The 12867-nt window shown below is 48.2% G+C and overlaps 1 protein-coding gene across 5 annotated transcripts in view; it reads right to left on the bottom strand.

Moving 5' to 3' along the window:
* Positions 1-12867, bottom strand: part of TSPAN9 (tetraspanin 9) — a 204249-nt gene that overhangs the window by 160698 nt on the left and 30684 nt on the right. For 2 of the 5 annotated variants that reach the window (XM_030321446.1, XM_032593898.1), the window contains exon 3: positions 12700-12733. The exons of the other annotated variants lie outside the window; for them this stretch is intronic. The gene's annotated coding sequence lies outside the window, so the exon portion shown is untranslated. The remainder of the gene's footprint in view (positions 1-12699; positions 12734-12867) is intronic. 5 annotated transcript variants of the gene reach the window in all.

Here is a 12867-nt window from a genome sequence, read left to right as displayed (position 1 = left end):
TCACAAGTGCCAGCCTCATCAATATTTGTGGGCCAACGGCTGCCAGGCCTGTGATGTCAGGACACTGCGGCTTCCCCCACTCCCCTGCTGCTCCACGCTGTCACCTAGAAACATCTCCAGAGCACAGCAAACACAGCCATCTCACCTCCCCATCTCCCCTCTCCACGCTTCTCACAAAAGCCCAGGGTCACTCACACCTTCTAGCACAGGTCTCTTTCACCGGCTGATGGCTCACTTCCTCCTCAAATCTCTGGAGGTGACAGGCTGGCCTGGTGTGTCACCAGCCACGAGGGGGAGGTTCTCAGGTTAAATACCCCAAATACCCCTCCGGTTGGAGTGGGTCAGAGGAAGGAGAAGGGAGAAAGAGTGAGGGAAGGGGAGAGGGCTGAGACTACCAGAATAAAAAAGAACACACAAACATCATGTGGCTGAGAGAAAGGATTTCACACCAATCCTCCAGAAAAGCCGGAAGAGAGATGTGGAGACTCCAACAGGCCTCGTGGGGCTCAGAATCAAGTTTCCCCTCCTGGAAAGACCACAGACTTTGGAATCCCCCGGAGAAGAGTTTAAATCCTTCTCTGGCATGTCCCACTGTATGACCTCAGGGGCAGCTAATGAGCCCCTCTGAGCCTTGTTTTCCTCATCTTATAAAGTAGATGTCTAGCATAGTACTTGAGGCATAAAGGGAAAGTAACAACCACTGGTTATTCATGTCACTGAGGCTTTCTTCCCAGTATTAAACTGCCCCTATCCCCTTCGTGAGCATCCTGAGGGCAAAAAGCATAGGCACTTGTCCAGGTGGGGAACAGAATGAGCTGGAAGAACATTCATTTGCGACTGATTTTCTGAACAACATCCCACACACTTGGGATGAGCTCTGTGTGTTGTATAAGCGATGAACCACGGGAATCTACCCCCAAAACCAAGAGCACACTGCACACCCTGTACGTTAGCCAATTTGACAATAAATTATATTTTAAAAAATTTTTTAAATAAATAAATAATAAATAAACAACATCCCACATACGTTCTCTGTGGGCAGTGTAACCCATACTGTTGTGCTCACAGTACCCCAAGGAAGGTACTCGTTCACCCCCCTCCAAGGTCACCCCCCTCCAAACCCTGCCCCAGGGTTACTGAGCCCTTGGCCCTGTGCCTTCCATCTCTCCCCTACCGTCCACCAAAGTTCTGTCTTTGTAACCTGTCATGCTTAATAATGGTGCCTGAAGCCTCTTCCCATCTCTGGAGGGGACTGGGAGGAAGAAGAGGGAGTGGTAGATGTTTTTCCACAGGTTACAGATGAGGAGACAGAGGCAGGGACATGAAATTGTCTCCTGCTACTGGGAGACCCGCCTCTGGCAGATTCTCACTCAGAGTCTGGGAGCAGTGAAGGCACCGGTCAGTGGTGAGAAGGAAGGGGAGCAAAGGCCTCTGAGGGGGAACGCCATGGGGTTGAGCTCACACCAAAGTTTTCCCATATGTGTCAATAAATATAAACAAAAGGAAAAAAAAAAGAGGGATCAGGTAATCCAGTAGGAAAGAGAGAAATCATCCTCACCATCCTGCTCACCACCACTAACACCTGCACCATGCTTTCTACGTGCCGGGCAGGTTCTAGAAGCTTTACACGCGTTAACTCACTTCATAGTCACAGTAACCTGCTGAAACGTGTCCTTTAGTGTCTCCATTTTACAGGGGAAAAAGGGTCTGGGAGAACTTGTCCAGGGCCACGACGGGGAGCAGTGTGGCTGGTGTGTGAACCGGGAGGTGGGCCTTGGCCATTCACTTTGCCGCCTCTCACCTCTAGGCTGCCCTCACCTGCTAAGCCCTGAGATGACAGCTTGCAGGCAAGTGGTCAGACCCCGCGGCCACAGCACCTGTAGCAACTGCCCCCTGAGGTGCTTCCTTCAACTGGAGGAGCCAGACCAGGATCTGACAGCCTCGACAAACGTCCTGGTCCTTGGCCTCTGCCTCTGCCTCCAGGCAGGGAGGAGGAACAGGAGGAGGCAGGGGCCAGAATGTACCGTAGTATTCTGTTCCCACTGACTCAGAATCCCAGAACAGATGGACAGGGGAATTTCTGAATGAGTAACTAACCACATAAGAATAAAGTTATGTAAATCAGCCTGGAACACAGGAAGAAATGTAGGCATGGACTTTCAAAAACTCAGGCCTAAGGAAGTGGGAAATGCCCAAAATGTGTGCTCCCTCACCGTTCCTGCCTCGGGGCAGAGCTGGGCATATTGTGGGTTTCTAGACTATTCTCAATTCTAAAACTACTAGGTTTTTACCCCACAGGCAACAGCGCAGGAATTGCTAAACATATTTGGATTTCTCCTACCAAAAAAAGAAAGGCCCTAGGATACAAAAATCAGACAGACAAATGATAGAGCTCTGATTCCTCCCCCTTCCTCGTGTTGTTTTTGCTAAAGTGCTTTTATTAACAGGCTGCTTGTCACCATCTCCCTCCAGCAGCTTATAAAACGGAGCCCAAGGAATGTATCAACAGCTCTGCCCCATCAGGACAGGAGGTGACAGTGGGGAACACTCAAACTCTCAATCACAAACCCTTTCAGCCAAGCAGGTTGCCCCTGCAACGCCCATCAGGAGCCAGATGATGAGGGCAGTCTGTGCTGCCTTCCTATAGACTGAGCTTGGCAAGCAGCAGGGGGAAATGGACAGGCTTTAGCTGGAATTTTATTTTTTCTGTAATCTTGAATGAAGTTATCTTTCCTTCCTGAGCACTTTCTTCCATAAAACCGTCCTGCTGGTAAAGGTGAAGATTTGTCACCCTCATAAGCTTACAACTCATTCTGGCGCTCGGTTTGTGTGGATCTCCAACGGGGAAGGCTCAGGCTGAGTCCAGAAAACAGTGCTGGAGTGCATCCAAAGGCAGCCACCGGGGCAGTGGGGTCTAGAAATGAAGTTATCTGAGAGACAGCTGGTGGAACTGGAGAAGAGGTACAGGGGTAGCTGTTGTCAAATACTCCCGGGTTGTCATGTGGACGAGGGAGCAGGCGCGCGTTCCCAGGCTCGGCCGGCAGAGACAAGGCCAAAGGACGGCTCCAGAGAAGCAGATCTGAAAACCAGAGCTGTCCAGCGATCAGAGGGGGTGTTCATCACTCGAAACATCCAGGCAGAAGCTGGCTGCTGGACTGGGATCCAGCGCAAGCCACGAGTGAGAAGGACACCCACTGAGGACCCTTCCTCCTCTGACAAGCTATCTTCACCTGACAACAATAACAAGCTATGAGGAGCCAGATGACCTCAGGAAGGGCAGGGTCTGTTGATTGGTTTTGTACTATTATCATTTATGCTCAGCACTTCATACACATGACCCTGTTTCATCTTTACCATGACCCATAAAGTGCGTGCTAGGCCTGCCACATAGTAGGTACCCGAAAGAGACGTGCTGAATAAGGTGAATGCATGAGTGAATCCCTTTTGCCAAGGGGAAAACGGAGGCCTACAGAGACTAAGCACCTTGCCAATGTCGAGCATCTGGGCACAGCAGAGTCAGTCTGTGTCCCGCATTCTGAGCCCCCAGGCCCGCATCCTGATCCACTGCACTGCTCGCTATGGCAACTGCCTTGGTCTTAGGGGACCTGTTAGAGTTAGCGGGCTGTGACCAAGTGCCACAAGGACATTGCTAACAGCCATCAGGTTCTGTCCCCCAAATATGCTCTAATAAGCATGCACTGCTCTTACAAAAGAAAATGATGGAACTTATCTAGGTGCTCAATTCAGCCCACCGTCTCACAACCAAAGGTGTGTGCAATGAAAAAAGAACTGGCCAATCAAAAAGACAAGCAGTAAAAGAGTCGTTGAAACAATTAAAATAGGGGCACCTGGGTGGCTCAGTCGGTTAAGCGTCTGCCTCTTGATTTCAGCTCAGGTCATGATCTCAAGGTTTGTGAGATTGAGCCCCGCGTGGGGCTTTGAGTGGACAGCACAGAGCCTGCTTGGGATTCTCTCCCTCCCTCTCTCCCTGCCCCTCCCCAACTCACACATTTTCTTTCTCTTTCTCTCTCTCTCTCTCTCTTTCTCTCTCTCTCTCAAAATAAGTAAATAAACTTAAAAATTTTCAAACAAAAAGTCGTCGGCAAGGATGTGGAGGAAATGGAACCCCTGTACACTGTTAGGTGGGGTGTAAGACGGTGCAGCTGCTTTGGAGAATAGTCTGGAGCAACTTAAGAGGCTCAACACAGTTACCATATGACCCAGCAATTCCACTTCTAGGTATTTGCCCAAGAGAAATGAAAACACATGCTCACACGAAAAATTGTACGTGAACGTTCACAGCAGCTTTATTCACAGCAATCTAAAGGTGGAAACAACTCAAATGTCTGTCAGCAGATAAATGAATAAGGACAAACAACACGTGGTATGTCCACGCAATGGAATATTACTCAGTCTTAAAAAGAAATCCTAACAGGCGACAACATGGATGAACCTTGAAAATACCATGCTTAAGTGAAAAACTAGTCATAAAAGACCACATATGACAGGATTCCATTATATGAAATATCCAGAAGAGGTAAATCTATAGAGGAAAAAAAGTACATGAATGGGGCTGTTTGTGGGGATGGGAATGGCTACTAATGCATACGGGGTTCTCTGACAGGGGATGAAATTTCTAAAATTGATAGTGATGATAGTCGCATAACTGAGAATACACTTAAAACTACTGAATTGCTCACTTTGAAAATGGGTGAATTTTATGATATGTAAATTACTACTTAATAAAGTTTTTTTCAATTTTTTTAATGTTTATTTATTTTGGAGGCAGAGCACAAGTGGGAGAAGGGCAGAGAGAAAGGGAGACACAGAATTTGAAGCAGGCTCCAGGCTCCGAGCTGTCAGCACAGGGCTCGACATGGGGCTGGAACCCATGCACGGGGAGATCATGACTTGAGCCAAAGTCAGCCACTCAACTGGCTGAGCCACCCAGGCACCCCAATAAAGCTGTTTTTTAAAAAAGAACCAGTTGAGTATCTTCTTTGATTTTAACAGATCACGGGGAATCTGATAAGGGATAGAGATTATGGAGTAGATCAAGGGAAGGCAGCAGCTCATAAACTCATTACTTCTTACTGTGTCCAAGATGCCATCCACTAGTTCAACAAATACTTACTGAACCTACTATAAGCCACGCATGATGCTACATCAGAGGTCCATAAACTACAGGCTGGCCGAATCCAGCCTGCTGTCTATAAAGCCTGCAAACTAACAATCATTTTCCCATTTTTATAAGGTTAGAAAAAAATCAAAAGCAGAATAATATTTCATGACATGTGGAAATCACATGAAATTCCATCATTGATGTCCATAAATAAATTGGGAAACAGCCACGCACATTCGTGTACGTATTGCCTATGGCTACCTCTGTGCTTCAAGGGCAGAGCTAAGTAGCTAACACCAGAGACCAGACCATCTGCAAAGCCATTTATAATCAGGTCCTTTACACACAAAATTTGCCAACTCCTGTGCTAGATGCTGGAGGTGCAGGGGAGGAAAAGGGATGAGCAACAGCAGTTTAGGCCTCTGTCTCCTGGAGTTTATGGTCCAGGGAGAAAGACATTCAGAGTCTGAGGACCACACAGGTGAGTATACAGTTATAAATGGAGAGAAATGCTATGAAGGAAAGAACCAACAAGTCTATGAGAGCACAGAACAAGGGGACTGACCCGGGTCAGGGATCAGGGAACGCTCCCCTGTAGGCAAACCTGACTAACACGTGAAGGAGCATATGGGAGCCACGTGTGCAAAGGCCCTGGGGAAGGCAGCATGTGCCCTGGTGAAGGGCTCAGAGAAGCCCAGCACGGCTGCAGCACAGAGAGGAGGGCAGGCCTTGCAGGCAGCGATGCTCCCAAGTCTGTGCTCCCCTGGAGACTGTGGGAAGGGGGCTGAGAACCATCCAAGAGTGGTGACTATGTACAAACCCTGTGCCTACATAGGCACTACCCAACTGCAAGTTAAGAGGACATGGGTGGGAGTGCTCATCAACCAAAAAATATTTCTTGATCATCTACCAAAGTGCCCCCCCACTTTCTTTATCCAATGTCACATAGGACACAAAACAGGAAGAAGAGGCAGTCTTCAACTTCAAAGAGGAAGCAAGGAATTGAGGAAACAAGTTCACATCCTCAGCTCTGCCACTCACAGTCGCATTCACTGGCCCCCAAGACCTGGAATGTGCTTCCCCAGACACTCAAGAGGCCTGCTCCCTCGATTCCCCCTGAGGTCTCTGGATCCCCATATGAGAGGAGCTCTCCCTGACTCCTAACACAAAATAACTCTCCCCATCGCCTTCTCACAGGCCTAGTGGGTGCCTAGTGCTGCCCCATTTTCACCTCCACGCTCGCTCTGCCTGTTACACAGTGTTTGTTTGTTCACTGACCTGCTCTGACACAAGAAGACAAGCTTTATCAGGGCAGGAACTTTGTCTTCTCACTGCTGTGTTCCCTGCACCAAGACCTGACATGGATTCAGCTCACAGATCAGTATCCGTGGAGGAAGTGCAAACACAAAAACACTTAAAGAGAAAAAAAAGCACTTGATGGGGCACCTGGGTGGCTCGGTAGGTTAAGTGTCCAACCTCAGCTCAGGTCATGATCTCACAGTTCGTGAGTTCGAGCCCCGTGTCGGGCTCTGTGCTGACAGCTCAGATGGAGCCTGCTTCGGATTCTCTATCTCCCTCTTTCTCTGCCCCTGCCCCACTCGTGCTCTGTCTCTCTCTCAAAAGTAAAAATGAACATTAAAAAAAAGAAGAAGAAGAAAAGGAAAACACTTGAAAAAAAAGGTGAATGTCCTTGATTTGTAACCTTTGGCAAATTATTTCTTTACAGCTCCATCTCCTCACTGGAAAAATAAAAATAATAGAAGTTTCTACTTTGTGAGTAAATAAAGTAATACACAGAAACACTGATCATTACTGCTGACACCATCATCTTGTGTGATGGGGCTATTTTGTGTCACATGTTAACCAAGGCACTTTAAATACACACCATATTCAATTCTCACGTAAACTCCATGAGATAACTTTCAATACAAATTCCCTTTGAGAAGATGAGGAAACTGAAGCTCAGAGAGACCAGGTAAACTGTCCAAGGTCACATTATTAGTAAACAGCAGAATTAAAATCCAACCCAGCACCATGGGGCTTCAAGGTCTAGGCTCTTTCCTTTCTACCCAACTGCAAACTAAAAAAGCCAAAGGCTGCTGCAGAAAGGGAGACTGGCATATCCTGAAGCAGCAGAGGACTGTTCAGGAAGGAAAGGAGACTCTGATTCTGTTCTGAAGGTTAGAAGGGTCCAGCTGAGCAGAAATGCAGGCAAAGAAGGCATTCTAGGTCAGAAAAGAAAAAAAAAAAAAGGAGGTAGGGGCAGTTCTTTTCCACAAGAGACCGACACTGTCATAACAGGAGCGAGAGAAGACAGTACTGGAGTCACAGGACTAGCACTTTGGACCTTCGATGCATCTGGTCCAGCCACTTGCTTTACAGAGGAAGACACCAAGGTCCAAGGCAGTAGAATGACCTTGAAAGGCTGCCAAAGCCCCAGATGGTACCTAGGTTCCTATGTGCCTAGGCTTACATTCTAAACTAGACATGTTCTTATTCTTCTTCATTTAATTCCTCTTCAAAAATTACAGAAGTATGGCATGCTCACTACGGCCAGAGAAAATAAACCAAGATGAGGAAAAAGTCCACAGTGTCCCCACCGCTAGCCATCAAGTCTGTTAAACAGTTTGATATTTAACAGGTGTAGAGTTGTGTTAAGTTGTTTGCCTTTCAGTGCAAATGAATTGTACTTCTGCTTCCATTTTTGTTTCCAAGTCTCTTTGCAATTCATTCGCGTGTTCACTCATTGATTCGGCCAGCGACTGCTGAGGGTCTCGTGGGTCACTGGCACAGCTCTGGGTACTGGGGGTTCTGCAATAAGCATGCATAATAAAATGATCTTTCATTCCGTTCCCACAAAGGCTGAAGAAACACACCCCCTGCTCCGTGAAAAACAACACAGAAGGGCAACTAAACATACCAACTACGCTTTGGCCAAAGCTCTCAGAGAGAACACGTGAGTTCACCTGGGCTGGTCCCTGACACCTCGCTAAAACAAGAAAGAAGAGACTTTTGTTGCAGGCATAAGCCCCCAATTTCGAAGAGAGCAGAAGGGAAGATGGTAGCCACACAATTTTAGAGACTGGAGGGCACAAGGACAAAGGCTAACTATCTTAAGAAACCTGATAGCGCTGAATCCCAAAGCACTGGCCCCCCAGAACCCCCAGAAGGCATGGGGACTGGCAGCACCAGGGAAGCCTGGTTACAGGTCTGCCTAAGAAAGAGTCCCAAGCCCCCCGACTTCCTCCCCAACTTGCCTCAGACAGGTCAGTGTCCCTCCCCATCCCAGGGGTTTATTCTTTGGAGAGGGTAAAGTGGAAGGTCTGCAGAATGGAGAAACTGAGCAAAAGGAAATGCTGGGCACCATGCTGGAAACGGCTAAGCTGAAGTACAAGAAGGCCCAAATCCCTGCCCTCTTCCCCATTAGGTTCCTGGGCATAGAGGGTCAGCCTTAGGCTTTCCAGGTAGACTAATAGAAGATTCCTCTCTAGGAAATCTTAACAGCTCAAGAGAAAATACCTAAGATACTAACTTACTGGTTCCTAAGTGAAACAGGCCCACCAGGTCACCCCACATTAGGCCCAGAGTCCACAAGGGCCTGCCACATACAAACACACAGAGCTTAATGCCCCACGCAGATGTAAGCAGACTACCAAAGGTCTGTCACAGGAAAAACAGAAAAAGCATACGTACACACACCTTATAGGCATTGGTAAGGAAGAATACTTCCCCCCAAAATAAAACTATATAGCACCAGAGAAATAAGAGGTGATATTGCATCTATGAAACCAAAACAGAATGCTATTTAAAACAAAAAGATATATTCAGAAAACATAAGAACTCTTAAAAATTAAAAAATATGCTAATTAACATGAAAACCTCAATAAAAAGCTGAAGAAATCTCCCAGAAAGGGGTGAGAGTAGAAAAGAGAAAGAAAATAAAATTATAAGACCAATCCAGGAGACTTAGTATCCAAATTCTAGGAGCTCCAGGGGAAAGAAGAAAGAAAGTGGCAAGAGAAAAATCATCTATGAAGTAATTCAAGAAAACTTCCCAGAGCTAGACAATGTGTGTTTCAAGAGTGAAAGGTTCCAGGGTGCCCTTGCATGAACGTATATCCACACTAAGGAATGTCACTTGTGATATTTCAGAACGCTAGACAAAGATGACTTTTACACAGGACGCTGGCAACTCCAGAGAGAAAAGTCCTTTGTGACCCACAAAGGATCAAAATTGGAATGGCATTAGACTTTTGGACAGTAACCCTGGAACTGAAAAGAAAACTAAGCAATATTTTGCACACATACACACACAAAAATCCCTAGCCTAGAATTCTACACCAAACCAAGTATCAATAAAGTGTGAGTACAGAATGAATACTTCTTCAGATTTTTAAGGCGAACACATTTATAGAGCACCTCTGATGTGGGCCCCTGCATTACCTGTATAAAGGCAAGATGCCTCACTGTCTATCCCACTAGGCTCTATGACAGAAACTGTCTTATTCCTCTCAAAAGCTTCACCCAAGGCGCTACAGGGTCACAAAGGAAAGGCACCCTCAGCAAGGGGGAGGCAGGGAACACTTAGTGGAGGGAGGAGACATCTACAATGGCTCCTCAAGACTTTGTAAAGAATGTACAGCCCAGTGTTGTTCCAGGAAGGATGAATGAGTGCAAAGCCTTGGGGACCCATCACAAACCATCAATTTGCTGACCACAGATAAGAGTCCTAGCCAACAGGTGAAACTCAAGCCAGGAACAAACGGACCAGTGATATTGCCAGGTATTTGGGTTTGTTTTAATCATCTTTTCTGGAACAAGGTAATATATAAATTAAGAAAAATACCATTCTGAGTGTGAAGAATGGGGACACTGAGGCAGGAGGCTGGCTCAGAGTATGACCTAAGAGTCTCTGGAGCATTTGACAGCCAGACAGGGCACAGGCCACCATGAAGCCAGTGCCCTAACAGAAAAGGAAAGCCAGACCTAACAACCACCATGCAAAGGCCTCGGAGGAAGGGCACCTGGCATCTGGGGGCTGGGCAGGGGCAGGGAGGGTCTCTGCACCTGGGTCCTCTCTCCTCACCCTGACCTGAGAAAGCTGGAGCTTTAAGGCTCAGAAAGATTGCAGGTGGGAAGACTAGAAAGAAGGCCCTAGTCACCTGGCTGGTCAGCCAAACCAGCTGGAAATGCAATCCAAGTTTCCAGGCCACTTCCCACCCTTTACTGTCCTGCCTCACCACCCTGTCTTTGAGGCAGATATTCACTTGCTGGCTTGTGAGGTCAGGAGAACCGGCCAAGGCCGAGGCATGTCTGGCCCCTCCCCAACTCTAACTCGAATTGATGGAGGCAGCGGTCTCGATAGAGCCCCCACCCTCCCCACCCTCGGCACCTCCTTCCCCACCCCCACTACAGGAGGCGGCTGTCAGCTCCATGGCCCTGTGATGATGCCACATTCTGCAGTGGTGGCCTGTCAGCAACAGTGAGGTTTCTGAAATAGAAACAAAGTCAGGGGCCTGTTTGCTCTGCTTCTGTGGCTGCTAACCCGCTGGGATCTGAGCAGCCAAGAAGGAGCCTTTCTTTCCCAAAATGGTCCTCTCTCTACCCTGCGAAACAATGTACCCTCCCCTGCCTGGCCCGCCAAGGTCTGGCGCTGTGGGTGGTGGTGTGTATTCAAGGTTGGGAGAGTGCCTCCAAGCCCCAGCCCCAGGGCCCCCGCTGACGCTGAGCAGCCAGGGAGTCTGGCCTGAGGCGGCCACCTCCTCTCTTTTCCAGAATCCCCCTCACTTCACGTGGCCAGGGCCGCATCAGCTCTCTGAGACCACTTGCTAGGTAAGGGCAGGAAGTCCCAGCTCAGCCCCACCTCCCACACACTCAGACACCAAAGGTCAAGCTAAAAAGAACAAACCCAAGTCAGCTCAGCTCTTCCCTCCCTGCCCCACTCCAGGCAAGCTGCACCCAGGCCTGGGCTTCCCTCCCTTGATCCACCCCAGCCTCACTCCCCCAGTTTTCCCACCCGGCAGCACTTTTTTTTTTTTTTTTTTTTTTAAGTAAACTCAACCCCCCAACATGGGACTCGAACTCACATGCCCAAGATCAAGAGCCACACGCTCTATGGACTGAGCCAGCCAGGGACCCCCAGCACTTTTTTTTTTTTTTTTTTTTAAGACAAGGCAAAATCTTCCTACTTCCTTAGGGAGCAATAAATATGAGGATTATGGAAGTGACATTCTGAAAGTGACCTAAGCGACTTGGAAGAAAAGGGGGAGATAAAATACAGGGCACTTTGGCCCAGACTTCACTCAGAAAGAGAGGGAGGCTGTGTCTCCAGGGAGGGGGAGACCATCTGCAGAGGTCTCCCGCCCACCTGCCTCGGGGCACTGAGCCCCAGTCGGTAGCAAAAATTCCAGGTCTCTAAGTACAAGGGCTTGTCTGATAGGCCAAACACAAAGACACAAGGCCCTCTCAGGCCCTGAGAGTCTGCTGTCTGGAGACAGGGCACAAATTCCACTCCCCAAACTGCTTCCCTCATCTGGAAGCAATTTGCCCCAGCCTCCACTCAATACGAGAGTAAGAGGAGAGAGCCTGCCCCTCACCCCTCTTCTGGGTGGCCCGCTGAACCCCCGAGAGCAGCCAGAGAATGGGTACACGGTCCACCCAACTGCCACACCCAGATGTCTGTTCGCTGCCATTCTAAAGGAGCCATCCCTCTGCCACTGAAAAATGGATGACAGTCAAGAGCACAAACTTTGGAATCAGATTGTCCTAAACTGACAGCCAGCTCTACCAGCTGAGTCTAGGTTTCCGCCTAAGGAAGATGGAGATAAAGTAGTCAGGAGGATTAAATGCGACCATGCCTGGCACTCAACAAGCACTTGATAGAGAGCAGTTATTATTATTGCTGCTGCTGCTGCTGCTGCTGCCGCCGCATATATACGCTCAGTCGATTTTCTACATAGTAGCCAGTGATCCTTTTGAAATGGGAGGCAGGTCTGTCTCTCCTCCATCAAATTCCTCCACTGGCTCCCACCTCACCACCAGAGAAGCTAAAGCCCAGAAAAAGACTTCCAAGGCCCTATGTGCTCTGAGGACCATGACCTTTCCCTTGCTCACTTCACACCAGCTATACAGGCTTGAACAAGCCACACACACTCCTGCCTCAGGGCCTTTGCACATCCTATTCCCTCTGCCATGGGATGCACCTTCCCCAGGTATCTTCAGGGTTGGCTCTATCACCTTCTGCCCTCTCTGCTAAAATTTACCTCCTTGGTAAGGCCTTCCCTAAGTGCCCTGTGTAAGCCATAATCCCTGAGCCCTGCCCTATCCTCCACCCCTTCCCTATTTCACTTTTCTCCATAGCTTCTGTCACTACCCAATGTAATACAGAGCTGAAATTATTTGCTTATGGTCAATCTTCTCCACCAAAATATAAGCTCTTGAGGACAGGGATTTTCCTTCTCTCCTGCATCCCCTGGCAGAGGAGCCCCTCAAACATTTGTGGAATGAGAGTCTCAGAACACTTAGGGTGAACCAAGCTGAGGCCAGGATCGAAATCACAAGTCCTCAGCCCCACTTACACGCTGTCAGTCCTCTGAGGCTCAGTGGCTTCCTCTGGGAAAAAAAAAAAAAAAAATCCTCATTCTAACCACTTCTCAAGGTCATTGTCAGGGGGAAACGACAGTAAAATGATGCCTGGGAGTATGCTTCAGTGCTTTCCTAGCAGAGTGCCCTATAGAAAAGGAAGA

This window comes from Lynx canadensis, chromosome B4 (genome assembly GCF_007474595.2).
Source record: "Lynx canadensis isolate LIC74 chromosome B4, mLynCan4.pri.v2, whole genome shotgun sequence".
Lineage (NCBI taxonomy): Eukaryota > Metazoa > Chordata > Mammalia > Carnivora > Felidae > Lynx > Lynx canadensis.
This window is presented reverse-complemented; position numbering and strand designations above follow the sequence as displayed.